Source organism: Mirounga angustirostris, unplaced genomic scaffold, assembly GCF_029215605.1.
Source record: "Mirounga angustirostris isolate CCGP_5_RB_7025 unplaced genomic scaffold, mMirAng1.0.hap1 SCAF_14, whole genome shotgun sequence".
NCBI lineage: Eukaryota > Metazoa > Chordata > Mammalia > Carnivora > Phocidae > Mirounga > Mirounga angustirostris.
The window spans coordinates 45921398-45943005 of NW_026991722.1; the positions used below are offsets into that span (position 1 = coordinate 45921398).

The 21608-nt window shown below is 42.8% G+C and overlaps 1 pseudogene; it reads left to right on the forward strand.

Moving 5' to 3' along the window:
* The first annotated feature begins 3992 nt into the window (after nt 1–3992).
* LOC123853262 (large ribosomal subunit protein uL30-like) lies at nt 3993–10265 on the forward strand (annotated as a pseudogene).
* Nucleotides 10266–21608: the final 11343 nt, after the last annotated feature.

Genomic DNA, 21608 nt, shown 5'->3' on the forward strand with positions numbered 1-21608 from the left:
GGGCACCTAATAACTGCTAGGCACTTTTTAAAGTAAAAGGATATACCAGTGAACAAAACAACATGCACTGTGATAATATATGCCATTCTAATAATTGCTTGGAAAACCTGCCATACAGCCAGGGCAATTATCTCATACTTTAAGTTTTTATTTAGAGTTCTTAAAATTCTGTTTTGATTCAGACATTTCCAGGAGTAGAGTTCATCATGGAATCTTGAAAAGCAGACCAGTGGGAGATGATTTGTCCTTCACTATAGCAAAGACAATGAATTTCCATGGGTAACATTGATTGTCATGGTCCCCAGGAGGCACCTCTTTGCAAAACCACTGGACATATACCCTTGACTTTCAATGTTCTCCTCTGACGTGAGCATAAACAAATGGATTCTCTTTTATTTATTTATTTATTTTTTAAAAGATTTTATTTATTCATTTGAGAGAGAATGAGATAGAGAGAGCATGAGAGGGGGGAGGGTCAGAGGGAGAAGCAGACTCCCTGCCGAGCAGGGAGCCCAATGCGGGACTCAATCCTGGGACTCCAGGATCATGACCTGAGCCGAAGGCAGTCGCTTAACCAACTGAGCCACCCAGGCCCCCATGGATTCTCTTTTTACCTGTGTGTTTAACGTGAAGGTTGAGTTCATCTGTCTTGTTTGTTTGTTTTTTTTTCCTAAAAATGGAAATACAGCTTCTGTGAACATTGTCTTGAGTTTATCATTCAGCTTTTTAAAGAAACAGAATGAATCTCATATTTTCCCCTCCCCTGACTAAGATAGGGACACTCCCCATCTGTTGGTTGCCTTTCCATACAGCAGGCCCATCCACTGAGATCCCTAAATTGTTTCCAGTGAGTCCATTACTTTGAGTACAAATGAAAATTCCATTCCACTCCCACTGAATGAAGAGGTACTTCAATCACTCGTGGTTTACCTTTATGAAACGAGTCAAAAGGAAGGTGGGGTTAAAGATCCTAGATGTTCTGCGACCATTTTTATCACTACCAGGGAAAATGATTTCAAAGTACCTGTTCTACCCTAGGTGGGTGAACAGCGTCATCCTCCCATTTAGAGTTAAGTCATCATAAATTTGGTGCTAATAGGTGTCCAGACCTGGGTCGACCACATGAACATCAGAAGACTCAAAACAAGATGACACAGCATCTGCTCTCATAAAAGGAATCACAATTTTTTTGAGAAAACCAAAATTAAATAGTTGAGGAACTAGGAGATGCTAAAAGACATATAGAGCTAAGAGTAAGTATTTGCAAAGAGAGGAAGAAGAGATCCCTGGGTTGAGGCAACTCCCAGCAGATGTCACAGAGCATATCAGACTGGAGGATGGACCTTGAAGATGGAGAGGTTTGGACTTTAGTGGGCTTTGAAAGGAGGGCGAGCAAGAACATGGTCAGAAGAGTTGTCTGATGGGAAGAGTGAGAACATCATTCAGGCTGCTGGATGGCTCCTGTGCAAAATGAATTGGAAATAAGTTTAGAACAGAGAGTTTAAGTTAAACTGTGGATGTTACTAAATACTGGGCTGAGGAGTTTAGGTTTCATCTGCTATGCAATAAAAAGCCATTTGTCAAGTCATGGATGGAGGAGTGGCTATAGAAATATTCATTAGGCAGCAGCCTTCACAATGAACTAGGAAAGAGAATGGAGCTTTTTAAAAAAAATCAGTCAGAGGGAAGAGCTGTTGATAAGTTCGGTTAGAGTCACAACCTTGTGATTTGAAAGAGGAATTGACACATTGAGAAATTATAAATTAGAATCGGCTAAGGATATGTAGGACAGGATAAAATAAAACATAAGTCTAGAAGGGCAAACAGCAAACTCCAAAACACAATACTTGCAACATTCATAGCATAACCTTGGTAAAATTTACCAAAAAAAATAAATAAAAAGGAAAAGAAAGCCTCACAAATCAATAGTAAAATAGAACAAATTAGAAAAATGGACAAAGAACATGAATAGGAAAATTTCCACAGAAATCTAAAAGTCTATTGAACATGTGAAGCCATATTTAACCACACTAAAGTATGCAAAATTTAAAAAAAAAAAACAAGATATTATTTTTGCCTATTGATTTGGGCAAAAATAATGATAATTGTTCAATTATAATACCTAGTGTCTGCAGGGAATACACTGTATATGGGAAGGTAAATGGTATATCCTTTCTGGAGAGCAATTTGGCAATATCAAAAATATTATAAATATTTTTATTCATCTTGGGCTTAGGTTTTCTCTACTTTTCATGAGTCATGTCTCATGTATATACATCAAAGCCTTAGTCATAAGTGATATAATTGAAAATAATCTACATGTCCAATAATAAGATGTTGGATATAAAAAGTATGGAATATTATATAGACATTAGAATCAGTGAAGAAAAATCTTTAATACATGGGAAAATGTGCATAACATATTCTTAAGTTAAAAAAGCAGATTATAAACAGCTTGCAAGATATGTTCTTAATTTTTAAAAATCTGTGTATATAAATAATATGTAGATTTTGGATTCTAATTCATACAAGCTAACTGTAAAAAGATATTTTTGATACAATCAGAGAAAACCAAACATGGTCTAATTATACCATGAAATTGAGTATTTATTGTTAATTTTGTTAGGTATGATAATGACAGTTTAGTTATGGTTTTAAAAAGCTTTTATTGTTAGGGATACATACAGGAGTGTTATAGGGAATTTGCTTTACAGTACTCAAAAATAAAGACAATTAGATAAAACAAAAATGACAAAATGTTAATAAGTATTAATTATATAGTTCTCTCTATTTGAAAATTCCCATAATAAAAATGTTAACTTAAAAGAAGGCAGAACCCAGCCACACTTTTAAAATAATGTATGTGTATGCATAGAAAGAGTTGGAAATAGTATATACCAAAATAGTTACAATTTGCTGGTTAGACAAACAGTCGATTTTTATTTTCTTGTTTTTTTTTTAAATAAATATATTTTTCAAATTTCTACCATGAACATATAATACTTTTATAGTAAAAAAAAGAACTCTAGGGGTGCCAAGGTGGCTCAGTCAGTTGAGCATCCAATTCTTGATTTTGGCTCAGGTCATGATCTTAGGGTTGAGAGATCAAACCCTGCATTGGGCTCTGCCCTCCGCAGGAGTCTGCTTGGGATTCCCTCATTCCCTTTTCCTCTGCCCCTCCCCCCACTCACGCTCTCTCTCTTGCTCTCTCTCTAAATAAATAAATAAAATCTTTTTTAAAAAGAACTCTAAGTGCTCTTTTTTAAGTTTCCTAGTTTTGACTTTAAAGAAGTAAAGGAAATGGTGACACCAATAGCTGAAATGTGGAAGATGAGAACCAGAGAACGTTTGGGAAGGAAGCACTCAAAACAGGGCTTGAAGAAGTGGTGGTGATGGTAGATATCTGGATAGAGTCCTGAACTCAATGGGAAAAGGAAGTTGAGATGATGAAGGGATTGGGAAGGCAGGAGCTCTGAGTTTAACTCTTAGAAGTACACGGATGTTAAGTACAACAGCTTTACAGGTCTACCTTGGGAATAATGGTTTTGAAAACTAAAGTTGGTTTTTCCTCTCATTCATTTATTCCACATGGTCCAGGTACTGTTCTAGATGCTGCAAGCACCGTGGTGAAATGGAGACACTTAAATATGTCTTCACGGACTTACAAACAAGCAGCAGAGAGAGAGGTTAGACCCCAAACGACACAAATGGTCAATTGTAATAACTATTATGAAGGAGAAGAACAAGATACCAGAAGAGCCTGTAACAGAAAGACTCGACCTAGTTCTCTGACGTTCTGGGAAAATTTCCTAGGGAAGTTTTGTTTCTGAAGGATAAGCAGGAGTTCAGCAAAGAATGGGGCAGGAACATTCAGACCAAAGGATGAGCTCACCCAAAGGTCTTGATGCTGGAAAAAAACAAAAACGAAAACAAAACAAAAAAACATGATCACTTGAGGGACAACGAGAAAGCCAGTGTATCAGGAGCAGAAAATGAGGCATAAAGGGTATAAGACAAAACTGGAGAGGGAGGCCATGGAGAACATGCAGAGGTTTCTGGGCCATGATAAGGACAATTACTATGACAGTATTTTATTCTTGGTGAACGGGGAGGCCAGTAAAGGAGTGCAGGTATGAGGGTGGTCTCTGCAGTGCAGGCATATGAAGAGAAGTCCTGCCAAGAGTATTCAGAAGCCTATTGAACAGTCAAGGTGGAAGAAGTCAATGCTTTGGACTGGGATGGTAGCCGTGGAGGGAGAGAGAAGTGGGCAGATTAAAAAATATATTAAAATTTCCTAAGGGAGAAGACAAGCTGGCAAAGGGGACTGAGAAGCAACCAGAGAAATAGAAGATCAGGAAACTAGAATCAAGGAAAGCATGTTTTTCTGGAAGGAAAGAGTGGTCAAGTAGGTTGGTCGCTACTGAACGGTATACATTGGAATTAGCAAAATGCGAGTCACTGGTGACTCTGCGAGGGCAGTGGGGTCAAGTGCTGAGTGGAGAGGCGGGGAGATTGGAGAAGTGAAGTGTTGACATGGGTGCTGAGACATTTGTTGGAAAACAAGAAGACAAAGATGAGTGGGGGATCTGTTTAAATTTGAACTTGTATGTAGGAATAATCCTGGAAAGAAAATAAGAGAAGTAGTTGTATAAGGTTTGTCAGAAGTAAGAAGAGGTGGGATTCCGAGTGCGGCGGGGGGGGGGGGAGAGACAGGACTGTCCTCAGCAGGAGGCACCCTTCCCCTGACTTTCCTGGGGGCAAAGAGGAGAGAGATGGACAGACTCAGGGGTGCTTATAGATCTACTGGCAAGAACTTGAGGGAACTCCTTTCTGATTCCCTATGGTTTACGTGTGGTGTGTGTTGTGTTTGTGGAGTGTGTGTATATTTGCACGTGTGGGCTCCAAGAGCAGAGTGAGAGATAGGATGGCTGGAAGAGAAGTTCTGAAATAATCAGGACACACAGTGGGGGAGCCTACCAGCCAGAGAATGAAAGACAAAGGAAGAGGAGGCTCTGAGTCAAAGTCAAGTTCAACTGAGTTCCAAATGTGGACAAATGACGGGGCGAGGGGATATCCCCTTCTAAAGCCATGAGAGAATAACAACCAGAGCTGCGGGTGGGCCACTAACGTCACTGCGGGGAGCTGGACAAGTGGAATCGTAAAAATGGTAATGAGGGCCCGTGCTCTTTGAAGGTAGACCGCGTACACCGGGCACTCTGAGGACCGCCGTGCAGTAACTCACCGAACCCTGACTCCCTGGAAGAGCCGAGGAAACAAAGGCTTGTACACATCGCCCAAGGTCAGACAGCTTGCAAGTAGAAGCAGAATTCAAACCCACTTTACTCTGCAGCATCCATGAGGTTCCAGGCCTGAAAGAAGCCTGTGGGACACCAGAGTTCCACTTAAAATCCTACTATTAATTAATTTCAAATAAAATAAAGCTTCTCCCCAAACTCCCTAACCCTTTCCTGTTTTATTTTTCTCCGTAGTACCTATCAGTCTCCATTATACTCTCATGGCTTGCTTATTCACTTTGCTTAGGATCTGACTTCTGCCAGGTTTCCCACCTTAGCCACACGTGTCTGGCTACATGGCTCCTCTCAACATTTTTCACTCATGGTGCCTGTGTCCCTCCTAACAACTGAATATAAGCCATAAGGAGCTCCAAGGTCAGGAACCTGAAACAATGCAATTATCTCTGGATATACATTTAATGTCACGAGGGTATCATTCCTTGCAAAAAAAAACCCCAAAAACCAAACCAAAACAAAACAAAAACAGGGCTGTTCTTATGAAGCGCTTGTATCTGGATCCCAGCTCTAGTACTGAGTGTTGGTAGGACGGTCAACTATGTCATCTCTGGGTATGGCTTCCCCACCTATAAAATGGGCATAATAATCCCTGCTCACAAGCCTGTTGGCAGGGTTAATGTAATGTTATACCATGTCCCTGGTGCACGGATGGTGCTTAATAAATAATAACATTTTTCCAGCCCTTCCCTTACTCACTGTTTGCCCTGCTGTTACCAACTCCCCAAATAATGTGACCAGGGACTCTTCACTCATGTCTTTTTTTACTGCCCTAGAACAAAGGGAGCATAATCAAGAGTGGAAACATTATTTGATATCTGCTTCAAAAGCAGTCTGTGTTTGATGTGTGATGCTGATGTGTGATACTCGATCTATTAGATATTAGTATTAGACTGCCGGCTTTGTGCTGTTTATATTGGTAACATGACCCTGACCAGATTCCCAGCTGTGAGCATTAAAATGTGGGCTTTCAGTGGTTGTTGGGCTTTTTTCCTCCTACTGCCAGGATGAGGTTGAATAAGCAGCCAATGTAACAGCCTTCAGCTGAGTGTGCTGAGCTCTTAAAATTCAAAAATCAGGGTCTAGGGAAATCTTCACACTTCACGTTGCCTCCCCACCTCCCAACTACCTCAAGGTGCTCCTTGGATTCTATTCTTAGGCTGTGTTCACCATCCTTACCCTAGACTTGCCCATCTGAAAGCTCACAGACCCTGCTGACTGATGAAGGAAAGAGGCCAGGCAGGAGAAGATTGGAGGAAGGATTTGCAGAAGAGAAAGCGGGGCTGGTTGTGGCTCCCAGTAATGACCAAGAGAAGAAGAAAAATGAGAAGGAGGAGGAAAAGAGGAGGGTGGAATCAGGAGGAAGAGGACAAAGAGAAAAAGGAGGGGGGAAAAAGAGGGATAAGAGGACTAGTATGTACTGAGCATTTGATACATACCATGCTGTTCTCAACCCACTTAATTTCATTTTTCTCAACAATCCTACAAAGTAGGTCCTTTAGTACCTTAAGGACAAGTCTCTGTTCTGCCACTCCTGTCCTTTCCCCCAAGCAATTCTGGGCACCAAACATGTTTTTCCACTTCACAGAATAAAATGCAACCTCTGCAGCAGGCTGTTCAAGGTTCTACGGGAATAGGCCTCCACAGGTGAGGGCATCACTTAGCACCAGCCAAACTCAAATTCTCTTGAGAGTAAAAGCAACCGCCATTGCAATTATGCTGGGAAAATAGATGAGAACCCAGACTGCCATGGGCTAATGGGGATGCATTATCCCCTTCACGTCCAGCCGATGCTGCCCACCTTCCTGAGGTACTGCATCCGCCAATTCTACCATGCTATGTCACGTATGTGGCAGACTGACCAGACCCTACCTTCCCCATTCCAACCTGGAAGCCCCATTCTTCAGCACCTATTCAGAAACAACTGCTTCTGTGAAGTTCACCTCAAGTTTTTCAAAGCCAGCTTGCAGAGTGGTTAGAGCCAAGATACTGTACCCTCGACAAATCCAGGCGTTCAAATCCCAGCTGCACCACCGGCATGCTGCTTGTGCTTGGGCAACTCACTCAAGTTCTCTATGTCTTGGCTCCCTATTTTTTTCATAATGTTGAGATAATAGTCCCTTCTTCATGGGGTGGTTTTGAGGACTGAGCGACTTCACGAGTGCGTGGGACTTTGGGGGGAGTGATGTGGAGCACAGATGTGCATGTGCTCATACATGTATGCACACCTGAACCCCACCTGTAAGGCACAAATTTTCTCCTTTGAGGACAAAGAGAAATTGTCAAGTGGAATGTTAAATGCTTAAGGGTTCGTAGATCATTTCGTCTACAATAACCCCCAGTTTTTATTATGGTGATTTTGACATCATCTTAATCAATACAACATGTTAAAATTTCTAAGATCCCTCTAGGACTCAAGTAATTCTATAAGCTATCCCACATAGGCTTCTTGCTGGCAGGAGTGTGGGATGGTCTCAAAATGCCTTCTATAAATAAGCAGAATAGGCTCTTATCCGTGTGATGCTATTTTGGAGTTCAGTAACATTTATTTTACCTAAGACCTGCCTTATTAAAGTGCTAATACTCCTGAGATAAGTAACTGATCTTTTCTATCTTCAGTTATTTTTACCTTAGTGTGAATGCATTTCAAATCCTGTTTGAGTGAAGGCATGGGAGAAGATACCAGATATTCCTAAGGGTTGGAAGCAGGAACTTCAAAGGGTAAGAAAGACCATCAAAAGGCAAGACTTCAGATGACAAAGATGAATTCTGTCCACATCACTCTTTCAGTCAGAGTGAAACACCTTTGCAGGGCTCATAATGCTGAACATCCAGGCTAGGCTGAGTCTTAGCTAGAAGTGGCCAGATAACCACTCCAGCCCCCCACCAACACCGCCCTAAACACACACACACACACACACACACACACACACGCATGCATTTGACTCATTTCAAGTCATCTGCCTCCCTCAAATCTGGGTTAACAGGGACTTTTGCTATTGTTGTTGTTATTCTCTGGCTGTCATTTTGAAGCTTTTCCCCCCACAGATTTTAATTAAATGTTCCAGAGGGGAGATATTTCCAGCATTTAGTTTTGAACTTTTGCCTCACATTGTTACCAATTAAAATATGACTAACAACAGAACACACTTTCTTTTTCTTCAAGCATCACCCCCAACAGAGACAATGGAACTTGAACCCCATATTATTATTTTCCATGCTGTTTGACTTAAATCAGAGAAAAGCTTTTTGGAAAGTTCTTTGAAAACTTTTCGACAATCTCATTTGGTCTCCCCCCACCCCATTCCATGTATATATCGGGCGGAATTCTCTATAGTCTGCCTTCTCTCCAATTTTCGTGTCAGACCTTCTTCTGTAATATAGAGCACTGGTCCCCGCTGCATGACTGAAAGCCAAGCCATGGTGGACGGCTTTAAAGATGATACTAATACACAGATAGAGGGTGCAAATCCATCTGAGCCCAGCCTGGCCAGCAGCCCTCCACTTCTGTCCCCCTGGGGCCTCTTTTCCCTTTCCCTGCATCTTTGGCACATCCCTCAGGTTCCCAGCCAGCTCTCAGGGAAGAGTCTTCTACCGCACAAAGAAAAGAGAGCACATTGTTGATGAAGAGCCCAGGGCCGCCCTCTCCACGTCTTAAGGGTATCCAAAATGGCACCCTTTCTTCCCCCTAACCCTCATCTTCAGGAATTCCTCCTCTTCCTATGCAGCTGATTCCTTTCCTTTCTACCTACCTTCGGTGCTTGGTTAAAAAGTATTTCCCCTTCTGTCTCATGCATTTTTATTCTCCTTCTTTACCATCTCTCAAACTGAAAATATATGCACAATTCTTCCCTCATTCTAACAAACTTCCCTGCAAACTCCTCCCCCAACCCCATCACCTTGTCTTTCTCTTCCACCACCAGACTGCTGGATAGAATGGTCCATGTCCCTCACTACTACCACCTCAACTTCAATCACACACTGGCCCCCTGAAAGTTGGACCCCACTGTATTAGATTCTATTGACAGTGTGATAAAGATCCACGGGCTCCAACAAAAGTCAGAAAGGACCTGGTACTTAATAAATTGCCCTTGGATTCAGGCGAGGACTTCGGTAATAGTATGGATAATGTAATAAATAAAAACAAAAAGTGGCACTTAAGACTCAAGTGTCCTCCCTCTTTTCCATCTGGAACCAAGGAGGGTGCAGAAGGGAAGAAAAAGAAGATTCCCGCTGAGCCAGAAACCCTTAAGAAAAAGCAAAGGAATTTTGCAGAGTTGAAGTTCAAGCGTCTGAGAAAGATGTTTGCCCAAAAAGATGCTTCGAAAGGCAATCTATGAAGCCTTCGAAAGGCTTATCTATGAAAAGCTGAGCATTACCACAAGGAATATAGGCAGATGTACAGAATGGAGATTCAAATGGTGAGGATGGCAAGAAAAACAGGCAACTTCTATGTACCTGTGGAAACCACACTGGTATTTGTCATCAGGAGCAGGGCCATCAGTGGTGTGAGCCCAAAGGTTCAAAAGGTGTTGTAGCATCTTCACCTTTGCCAGATCCTCAGTGGCACCTTTGTTAAGCTCAACAAGGCTTCAGTCAATATGCTGAGGATTGTGGAACCATATATAGCCTGAGGGGGACCCAGACCTGAAGTCAGTGAATGAATTGATCTACAAGCGTGGATATGGCAAAATCAACAAGAAGGGAATTGCCCTGACAGAGAACACATTGATTGCATGATCTCTTGGTAAACACGGCACCATCTGCATGGAGCATCTGATTCACGAGGTCTATACTATTGGAAAACGTTTCAAAGAAGCAAACAACTTCTTATGGCCCTTCAAATTATCTTCTCCATGAGGGGGAATGAAGAAAAAGACCACCCATTTTGTAGAAGGTGGCGATGCTGGCCACAGGGAAGACCAGATCAATAGGATTATTAGAAGGATGTACTAAGGTATCTACCATGATTATTTTTTGTAATTTCATCATTTAATAAACGACTACTTTCAAACTGAAAATAACAACTCAAGTGCCCTTTTCTGGTCTGTTTCCTGAGCCAAAACTAGTCTGAGAATGCCTAGACCCAGTGGAGAGTAGGGGGTGTCCGTGTCCACACCAGTCCTTGACATTGAGCCTGTGGGACATAAAAGAGCAGGAGATGGGGACCTGGCCTTGCTACAGGGAGCATGATTCCAGCTGGGATAATGTCAGGCAAGAGAGAAGCAACGGGACATCCGACTGCTTGCTTCTCTGGATCTCTGAGGCTCACGTGATTGTTTACACGTGCAAAGAAGAAATGGAGGTCTCTACCTTTCTAGAGGTTTCTGCCCATTCTTCCCTGTCCTATCACCTTCCTGCATGTTCTCCAGTCTAGCTCCTCTCTTTAGTCAAGAGAGCAAGAGCAGTGTTCCTCCATACGACATTACCTGCACATTTACCACTGGCAATCACCTGCTCTCTGCTGGATAAAGCTTCTGACAAACCAGGAAGTCAACCCCTTCCCTAGGTCTGAAAAGAAGCATCTTCTTTGTAGTCAAGCAGGTGGAAGGATAAGACAATGATTCTTGCTCTCTCTCCCAGGTAACTCCTGCCCTTTCCCCCTTGTCCCATGTGCACATTCTCTAGGAAGGAACCTCAGAGGGCTAGGGCTTCCAGTTGGGGTCTTGGCCTCTGTGCCAACTGCCAACCAATTTCTGGCAGCACCAGTTCTGATGTGTCCTGGCGGGCGAGCTGAGGCCACCAATTCATCTCACATGAACCGTGAAACAGCCAGCAGATGGCCAGCCAGCAGACGTGTGGTCACTACTGACCCAGCCTAGACCTGAACCTGTGACCTCTAAGTAAAGGGTTTTATGTTGCAATAACAGTGCCTGAAGGATCTAGGTGCTCTCCAAATCCCTACTTTTTAAATTAGCACTTTGTAGTTAGTCACTGAGGAAGGAGAAGAAATGAAAGAAGGATGGATTGAACACCTGCCGTCCCTAAGGGAAGGAGGAAAACTGGGGGAGGAGAAGCTTGCTCTTACATGCCTCAGTGGGGGAAGTTGTTGTCTTTAAAAGCAGGGTGCCATTTGAAAAGTGACTGCCTCTTGCCATCACTCTGCAGGGCTATTTGAAACACCTGCCTTGGCCTTAGCTCTGCTTCGTTGGTTGTCTTCATTTGCTTGCTTAACAACTGGAGGTGTTTATACCTTCGTAACCAAATCACTTTCTTGAACAGGATCGCAATAATGAAAGCTAATTCTCTTCTCCCCAAAACTCTCAGGAGTTTCAGCCCCTGCTTCATTAATTCACTCTACCCAGCTCTGAGGTGGAGAATAAATACGACTGTGCCCATTTTACAGATAGGGATAGTGGGAAGTTCAGAGGCTTAATGCAGGCTCTTTCCCACACATCGAGAAATAGTGTCAGCCGTTGACCAACCACAGAATGAAAGTGATTCATTCAAAGTGTCAGTTTGCTCATCTGCAAATAAGTATAATAGAAAGTTCGTGGGATACGTGAAATCACGCATATCAAGTTCTGTGCCCAGCGCTCAGCTATGCGGGGCCGCTGCACTGCACACCTCAGCCAATACTGTGCCCCCAGTCATATAAAACACGATGTGAATGACGCCCCCTAGAGTTGCCCAGTCAATAGCCATGCCAACCCCAGTGTGATACCCGAAAATTTCTCTGTAAGTATTAGCCGTCATTGTTAGTTTGGAAGATTTTCTTTTGGCAACAGAAGAGTAGGTGGTAAAGAACAACTCTCTCTCTGGCCATATGCAACACACGAAAAGAAACATCAGTTTAAGGACACTGGGAAGTCACCAAGGCAGTGAGAAATCATGCTATCCACATCCCAGAGAGGCAGGAAGCCCATCTAAAGCTGCATTTCCCCTAGAACAGTGGTTCTCAAAGTGCGGGCACAGAGGGAGCCGTGGCACAGGGGACCTTGTTAGGATCACAGATAATCAGGCTCCACCCCAGATCTGCTGAATCTGAAACTCTGAGGTGAGACTCAGAAATCTTCTGTAACAAAACCTCTTGTTGATTCTGATGTACCCCGTGGTCTGAACGCAGCTGAAGGACTGAGACGCAGGGCAGGAATTTGGAGAGTCTCAAGGGCCTGGGGAGTTAAAACATCATTCTGAAGATAAAGACCAAACTCCTTACTTAAAGTGGCTTTCCAGGTTCTGCATGATTTGGCCCCCACCTGTCTCTCTAACCTCATCTAAAATTTCACTTTATTTCTTCCTCCTCAATCTGCTCTGGACTCTTTTAATTCCCCTGTACTTGCCATGTTCCTTCTTGTCACAGGGCCTTTGCATGTGCCTGGAATATTCTTTCTTTCTCCCTTCAACAAGTTAGTACCAATTCATTCCTCTGATTAAGAATTGCTTCCTCAGAGAAGGCTTTGTTTATCTCCCCAGTTAAATCAAATCCCCTTATTATCAGTTTTCATGGGAAGTGACCTTCTGTCCCTCTCTAGTAGCACTCAGAATAATCTAATTTTATATTTGATTATTTATTATATGAGTCATGTCTATTTTTGCTGACCACTGTATATTCAGCACATGTCTAGCGCATATATTATACTCAATAAATAAGTCACTGAATAAACTAATAAATAAATAAATAATCAGAAAAAGTAGTGTTATTATTATTCCAAAAATGAGAAGATCGGATTTTCTGACACTCCCAGAAGAATTCCATACCCGTGGCTCTAGGTCAGCATTCCAGGTCATCAACTAATAGTAAACTCTTTTCCCTTCCTATATCTGAAACCAACTGAGAAGTAGACACAAGAGAGAGACTGATGGAGATCAAAATATCAACTTAATTACTAATAAATCTGAATTGGAGAGCTATGTTCGACTAATGACCACAATCGAGTTTCCTAATATATCCCCTTGGATTTGAACTTGTCTGTTCAAACTGCAGGCATCACCTATACAGGGCAGATCAAGACCCGTGAAGCTTACTGCATGGATTAGCAGAGGTCAAGCTGCTCTACCAGAGCCTGGAAAGCCAGGGAGATGCTGGCTGGAGTCGGCCCGGAACCTTCTTCCAAACTTTCTTATACAGTAACTCGCTATTCTCATGGGAAGGAATGCATAAGGGGGGGAAAGAGGGTCAGGAATATTGCTTTGGAAGAAGCTTTCTCAAAGAAATATGAAGACAAAAGAGTGGAGATAAATATTAGTGGGACCTTATTCACAGCTAAAAACGTGGTGATTTTAAAAAGTGAGTCCAAGCGCAGGTTTTCCCTGTTGGTGGGATTAATAGACTCTTTCTACTGTTTCCTTTGTTTTTCCTTCCCCAAATGTCTTATTATTGAATTGATTGTTATGCCTATGAATTCACACTTTAACATTTGTCATTGAAAGTTTTTTTCTCTTATAAATGCGATCTACCCAGCTGCACATGCACACAATGCTAATTTCCTGAAGATTTCCTTTTTTATGAAATATCACAGCATCTGCTCCTGTACTGGTTGAAAGTGTTTGATTAAATTCATGCATTGTTTAGGGCTCTGGAAATACGAATATAGTTGAACAAGTTAGGGATGATTTCAGCTGCAAGTAATAGGATATCCAACTAACAGAGGCTTAAGGATTAAAGATATTTGATTATCTCACATACAGGAAGCTGAGCGGTAGTTGCCTGTTGACGTAGTGATTCAACAAAGACACCAAGCACCCAGCTTCTTCTTGTCCTTCTGTTTACTATATTCAGTTATGTTGACTTTTCATTCTCTTTTTGTCTCATGGTTGCAAAATGTTCGATATGGGTCTCGTGCATCCTAATGATATTTAAAGCAAGAAGAAGTGAACGGTTCAATATCGCTGAGCTTTCTCTTCAAACACTATGCTTTTTATGGGGAAACAAAACGCTTCTCAAAGATGTCTCCCATACTCGGCAGTACCGTGTCACATAGCCACTCCTGGCTGTAATGGAATTTGAACCGCGAGTGTCCTGATTTGCTTATATTTAAGATTAAACCACTACGGCTGGGCACATTACTGTGCTGAATAAAATAGAGATCTCATTGGTAAGGTAGAAGGGAGACAGTGGAAGGGCAACGAACAATGTCTACCATAAGTATGTCTGACTCAAACCCATCTCAGAAGTTGTTCATTATACTATAACAAGCATCATTGATCTACTGAGGGCGATAAATAGGGAGAATGGTAGAGTCAAGTCCTGGAGCCATAAGTAATAAGCTCATCTAACATTTGCTCAATCCTCGCACGTTGTGAAAATGTCTCAGGGTAATAAGGAAGACAGAATATCCAGTAGTAGGGAGGAGAGATTGCTGAGGAAGGCAAGTCTGGCCAGCGGAGTCTACATGGTTGAAGAGAGCCTTTGGCAATAAGGTGAATAGGAGGAGCTAAGAGAGGGAGAGTAGAGAGTAGAGTGGAGGTAGGACAGTGCAAGGAGCTGCCTCATGGGGGACATGAGTTCTCACTGGGGAATTTAGGGGGAAAGAGGGACACCAGGGGCCTGAGGGTGGAGGCTGGACATACTGGAGTTTATTCATGGGCTGGAAAGGAGCCACACAGTTTCATGAGCAGAGCAATGATGTGATGAAAGCAGTATTTCAGAAAGATTAATCTGGTGGTAGGGAACAGAATAGATCAGAGGGATCAGAGGAGAGAAAAGTCAGGAAGCTATTGCCAAGTCCACAAAGTGATGGGGCCTCAGTGAGAGCATTATCACTGGCAGTAAAAATGTAGCAGAAAGTGTGGGTATACAAGACATTTCAACCTCATTTCAGGATATCCCCTAACAGGAAAAAATAGACACAGTAATGAAAAACAAAGACCCTCATACATGGCAGTAGCCAAACATTTAATTGCCACACTCCCCATTTCAATTGCTCATCTGAAAGGAAAAAAAAGTTAATTTTAAATAATGAAGGGAACTATCAGGGGGTTCCACCAAAAGTAATCTTTTAAATCTCAAATCATTGCTCTTCCAGTTAGTTACTCATGGCCTGGTTTCACAGAAATGGGCTGCAGGCATTACAGGAAATGAAGTTTTCTTACAGGAAGAGCCAGGACCTCTCTAATTCTGCCACTCAAGGGGCATCTGTATCCCCCACGCAAGAGGAGGCATTTTGCATGGGGCAGTGGGAAGCAGACAAAGGCCTCACGTGGGTGGCCCACATGGATTTGGGGAAGAATCAAAGCTCATGCAGAAGCTGAGAAAGCATAGCCCTTCCAACCAAAGATTCCTAGGATGGGGAATGCCCAAGCATGCACAGCAGAATCACCACTCCTGGAAAGCCGACCGCCTACAGGGCACTGTTAGTGGGATGTTCTGTTATTTGCAGCCAAAAGCATTCCTAATGAGAGAGGCTCTCCTCTCCTCATTCCACTGAATTCACACCACAGCTCCAGGGCTGCCTAGAGCAGAGGACACTCCCCAGAGATAGGTTAGGTAAGTACATAAAAGAATTAGTGACAGGCATCTTTGTTATTTTCCATTACAGGTAGTGAGTAGACTGTGGACTCTGGAACCAGACAACTGTGTTCAGGTTGTCACTCTGCCACGTGACCACTCAGAGGCCTGAGGCTTCTTTTTGCCAGTTTTCCCAACTGTAAAATTATAATAGGTCATACTCTGTAGACAACGTTTCAAGGACTCAATGAGATCATGACTGTGAAGTGCTTTGCTCAATTCCTGGTTCAGGGTTAGCACCCAATAAAATTTAGCCCTGTATTCTTTACAGATGAGGAAACAGTCATCCAAAAAGCCTAGAGACTTGGCCCAAGATCTCACAGATAAATGCTGTGTATGCTTATTTTCATGGACACATCTTTTCTGAGCAGTGTGTAAACAAGTCAGCAAATATTTATTAAGTGACCGTGAGGTACAGAGTTCTGAGCTAAACATTCAGAATTTATGCTCAAGGATGGATCTAGTTCCTACTTTAGTGGAATTTACTATCTGACAAGGATGTTTAGTTTTTCATGGTCAGCGCAGCTTCACACAAGGCTGGCCTTACAGATAAAAGAGAAAAGAAGCCTCTACGGTACTATCTGAAGGGTCCTAGGAAGGTCACCGTAACAACATCCATCAATTGGCATTGCGGATAAACTCAACACAACAGCTTTGTACTGGCCTGAGTTTTGACTTTCTAGAGAGTGGATTCACCAAACCAACCCATCTTTCCCCTCTTCCTTTGTGATTCCTCTGCAGATAAAATAGTTTCCCTGAAACCTTTAACTGATGCCTGAAATGTCTCCAGCCAGGGCTAGTCCCATGAGTGTAGCATTCCTTCTTACCTAGTAATCTTTGAAATTGCAGTTATCCCCGGGAAGGAAAATGGCTTATGTCAGTGACATGCATTTTTAATAAATACGTGTGGGTGTATGTGTATGTGTCTATATTTCTTTTATGTCAAGTGAATTTCCCTGAAGAGAAGAGTGAAGTTGCCTCTTGGACAGCTAAGATAGCTTGGTCCTTGGGACAAAGGCAGCTCTAACGGAGTAAAAGGAAGGATCGAGAGGCAGCAGGGGTGCCAGATCCCCTGTGGGAGGGGCCTGCTCTCTACTCACCTTCCTTCCTGTGGAACGTGGGTCTCTACCCCTCCCTACAAGCCTTCTGCTTTGCTCTGCAGACTGCTGCAGCCCCCATGTTTTCCCCCTTAGAGCCACACACCACACAGCCAAGCGGCTAAGGAGGATGAATCTTCCCAGGAGCCCTCTTCCTTGCAAACCTGAACACAAGCACAAGGCCCCTTCATTTGGAAAGCTTTTCCACAAACCAGTCAGTAAAAATGGTCAGGGTGATCAAAGCACGCCCATGTGAGGACATCATAAAAGTCTCAGAACTTTACAAGACTCTTACAGGCTCTGGATCCCAAACCCTTCCTGTTTTCATTTTCTGGGGCATGAGCTCATCAAGTAAACCCTCTCCTCTGACCCCACTTTGCACCAGGCCAGTGTGTGTCCCCTCTTCCACGATGTCCCTCACTGAAGGAGCCAGCCTAAGCCTGGAGTCGGGGCCCTGCCTTGTGGTCTCGGAGGAAATTTGCTTTCTGAGTAGCTGCGGAATGATGACACCTCAATGCAAGGCCACTGTATTTCCTGGAACCTGTGTCCCTTCAGACACTTCCTCAGTGGATACATAAGTAGGAAGGGCCAAATCCTGGCGGCCTGGTCCAGGGCCACACTTGTAACCCTGACAAGTTAACTCACATGTAGTTTTCCAGGACTGGCAATGACTTTTAAAATATTTCCCCTCCCAAAGGAGATTGTATTTCTGACCGTAACTCTGTCACGTATTTTTTAAATTCTCTTACTGATGGACTTCCTTTAAATGTGGGCTAGCTTGAGGGAAAGATTTGTGCAGGCCAAGAGACCAGCATGATTGGCGATCAACTGGCTCTCGTAGGTGCCCCAGAGTGGCATAAACTGTCTGCCAGGCCCTGTCTAAGTGGATTGTACCAAAGGGCAACCCACCAAACAGCCTGACTGGAGAAAAAGAGGCACAGTGGAGACGTAGGAGAAGCACCTGCTCCCACCTTTGGGGAAGCGATCACCTGGCTGGCCGCGGAGTAGAGACACATGCCAGCCTTCCTGTCAATGGCTATGCCATGGTCGGGAACATGCGCTTCCACTGAGCCTGTCTCCGGGTTGCCAAAAGCCTGCACCTGACAAGCAACCGGGGGTGAGTTGTTCCGACAGAAGTGAGAGCGAAAAGGAGAGTCTGCATTTGAGAACAAGCCCTGGCCCCAGTTAGTCCTTTGAGAACAAGGACCTGGTAAATGGCTCCTGCCGATGAAAGACAGAAGGAGAGAGAAGGTTCCGGCCCCACAGGCTCTTCGGTGGGGTCTGAAGGTCTCCTGCCATTCTGATTCTGTAATACCTCTGCCAGCATTGGCTCTGGAGGAAAAAATTGCTTTTGAGAAAAATGGGCACAATAAAATCAGAATGTGTGCCTTTAAGGAAGAGCCCCCTGATAAGTATTGCTAAAGTTCCAAATATATAGCCCATAAAACACAGAGGATATTTGTACCATGGCTAAGGTTCAACACCGATCATCACTAAGTGATCACCACTAACAAATCAACATGTGACATTAGCCAGAAGAGCTATTGGATGTTACCACAGACTCAAAAATCCCAGGAAATAGTCACTTAATGAGCAAACAGTTTAATTTAGAGTGTCACTCACGGGAAATAGACAATAGCATTGGTTAAGTTGCAACACTGTAGCAATTTACACTTCACTCACATTTCACATTAGACACCCCCTCCTTCCAGCTAATATTGACTATTACTGGTAAAGTACACAATAACAACCATTTATTGAGCATTTTCACTGTCCCGGCCCCTGCGCCTTGAGCTTTAAAAGCGTTCTGTGACTTAACTATAATAGTGAATGCTATAGGACTTGCTATTTACCAGGCATTGTTGTAAGCATTTTATATGTGTTGACACCTTGCTCCTCACAAAACCCCATGAGGTAAATACAATTATTATCACATTGTACAGATGAGAAAGCTGAGGCACAGCTAGGCTAAAAAAATTGTCTAGAGTTATATATCTAATTAAGAGGCTGCCCAAGAATTCAAACCCATGTAGTCTGTTCCTAAGTCATGTTCTCAACTCTTACTTCATAGTTGCATCTTCAATCTATCTCCATGAAATATACACTGCAATTACTCTTTTTGTAAGAGTAACAAAAGTGAGGTTTAGAATGATTAAGTTATTTCTCTAATTGCATAGCCAGGAAGTGGCAGAGCCTGGACTTGAACTCAGTTCTTTCCGGCACCAAAGCCTAGGGCCCCGAAGCCTATATTATTTCTTGTATCCATTACAGTTCATTGGCTGTGAGTATATAATCATTCTTCCTACTCAAACGTCAGGTCAATATATTTGAATGGTTGTTAAATGCTAGACACTGTGTTTGGTGTCAAAGATCAGATGTTCCCTCCCTTCAAAGAGCTTGCACTCTATTCGTGGAAGTACTGACACGGAGGTAGTCATTCAAGTACATAGAGAGGCTCAAAGAATGACCTCTTCCCCATGCTCTTTGTCACCCCCAAGGACTCCGTGATTGGTGGCTGTAGCTATGGATGTAAAGAACACTGACTGTGTCCCTTCCTCCATCAAAAGTATCTCCGAAAACAAATCAGTGTTTCTGTGGATGCCAATTACCAAATTCTTTAAGCCATCTCCTGTTACTTGAAGCTGTTGTCAACATACTTTTATAGTGGGCTCACTTTCTTCTGCCCATACTGAGTGGAGGCCCTTCTTCTTTTTTTTTTTTTAAAGATTTTATTTATTTGACAGAGAGAGACACAGCGAGAGAGGGAACACAAGCAGGGGGAGTGGGATAGGGAGAAGCAGGCTTCCCGTGGAGCAGGGAGCCCGATGCGGGGCTCGATCCCAGGACCCTGGGATCATGACCTGAGCCGAAGGCAGACGCGTAATGACTGAGCCACCCAGGCGCCCCCGAGTGGAGGCCCTTCTGCATCTCCCCACTCTGGTCGTTATGGTTATAACTGCTACAGGCCATTGAGTGGTGCTGAGTAAGGCATCACTTCTAGAAGTGACTATGCTCCATGACCTCAACAACAGTGTTGAGGGACATTGACAAAACATCTAAGGAGACTAACAATGCCTTATCGGTAACCTGAAGAATTGGTAGCCTTCCTGAGTATGCCACTTATTGGCTATGTGATCTCTGATTACTCAATTTATGTGTAGCTCAGCCTCTCTTGTATTGTGTGCATAACAGCAGGATTTTTCAGTAGAGTTTTTGTGAGAATTAAACAATACATGTAAAGAGCACTTAGAGCAGTGTCTGGATGGTTCATGCTGAAGAGACGTTAGCTGGTTCTACTTCTTCTTCCGCCTCCTCCTCCTCCTTCTTCTTTTCTTCCTCCCCTTCTCCTCCTCCTTCTTCTTCCTCCTCTTCCTCCTCCCCCATTTTCCTCCTTCTATTCTTCCTCCTCTACTTTCTTGTTGCTGTTGCTGTTGTTATTGTTATTATCAAATTCATGGTATGCTAGGAGTTCCCTTTGTCTTAAGAGTTGATAGTACACTAGTAGTACTAAGTCCTTGAAGTGGAGAAAGAACATGCTGGCCCTCTTAAATTTATTTTCATCAACTCTTAACATATCTGAGAAGAATTTAATTTAAAAATATTTTTATGCTCTACATGGTCTAAGTAATCATTGGTATGAATAAGATTTTAACTATATTCCATAACACCTTAGTAGTGTAAATGGGATCTAAAAGGACTCCTGAACTGTATTCGGTTTGTGAAAGTATAATCTTTAAAAAAAACAACAACAAAAATACAGAGAATTCAAACTTGCCAAAAGGCAAAAGAATAAAATAAATGGCCTGCATTTCATTTAAAATTCCATATTCCCATGAATCTTCTAATATTAGAAAAATTGGGGCTGAGGAGGCGTGTTGTTACTGCTGGCATTGCTGAGTGCATTGACAGATTCTGGAAGTGGTCAGGAAAGTTTAAAGTCACACAACAGCATCTATCAATCTCTGTTCAGGAAGCGTGAGCCAAGTGCTCAAAATCAGCCGCTATACAGTTTTGAAGTGGATATTTGTCCTTCATCCTCTCACTAAAGTCTTTGTCTTTGGTCACCCTGTCTTTACTGAAAAGCTTCTGGTTCTTATTGACCTACATTAACCTTAGCTATTACTTCATCCCCCCTACCCCCAACAGTAACTCCAGGCTGTGTTCTAAACCACAAACCCATTGTTTCACATCATGAAAAATGTTCTCTATTATTACAACCTGTGGTAAGAGAGAGGCTTTAATATCATCTTGATATGATAGCATCTGATAAAGATGCCATTATCATGTATCAGTACTAGAAACATAGTGTATGCATGATGGTTGTGGCTCTTTTGTTTTCTAAATTAATTGAATGGCATAAAGGACTATAATATTGGATTCTAAATCAAAAAGAAGTATCTCTAAGAGGTTAGTTACAGCACAGTTTCTGGTAATAGGAAACCTAAAGAGAAATTAGTGACAAACATCTAGGAGGCCCAAATGAACTTCCCTGAATGCAATTCCACAAAGGAGAAAGAAAAAAAGAGAAGGAAAAGAAGGAGGAAAAGGAGAAGAAGGAGGAAAAGAAGAAGGAGAAGAATGTATCACTTATCTATAGCTTAGTAACAAATCTCTCCAAGACTGAATGACTTAAAACAATGGGTCCAGGACTAGGGTGTGGCTAGTGACAATGGACTTACACGACCCCCAGAGTGAGTATCCCCTTAAATTTTGTATCCTATGCACCCAGCTTGCCTCACCGTAGCCCTGGTT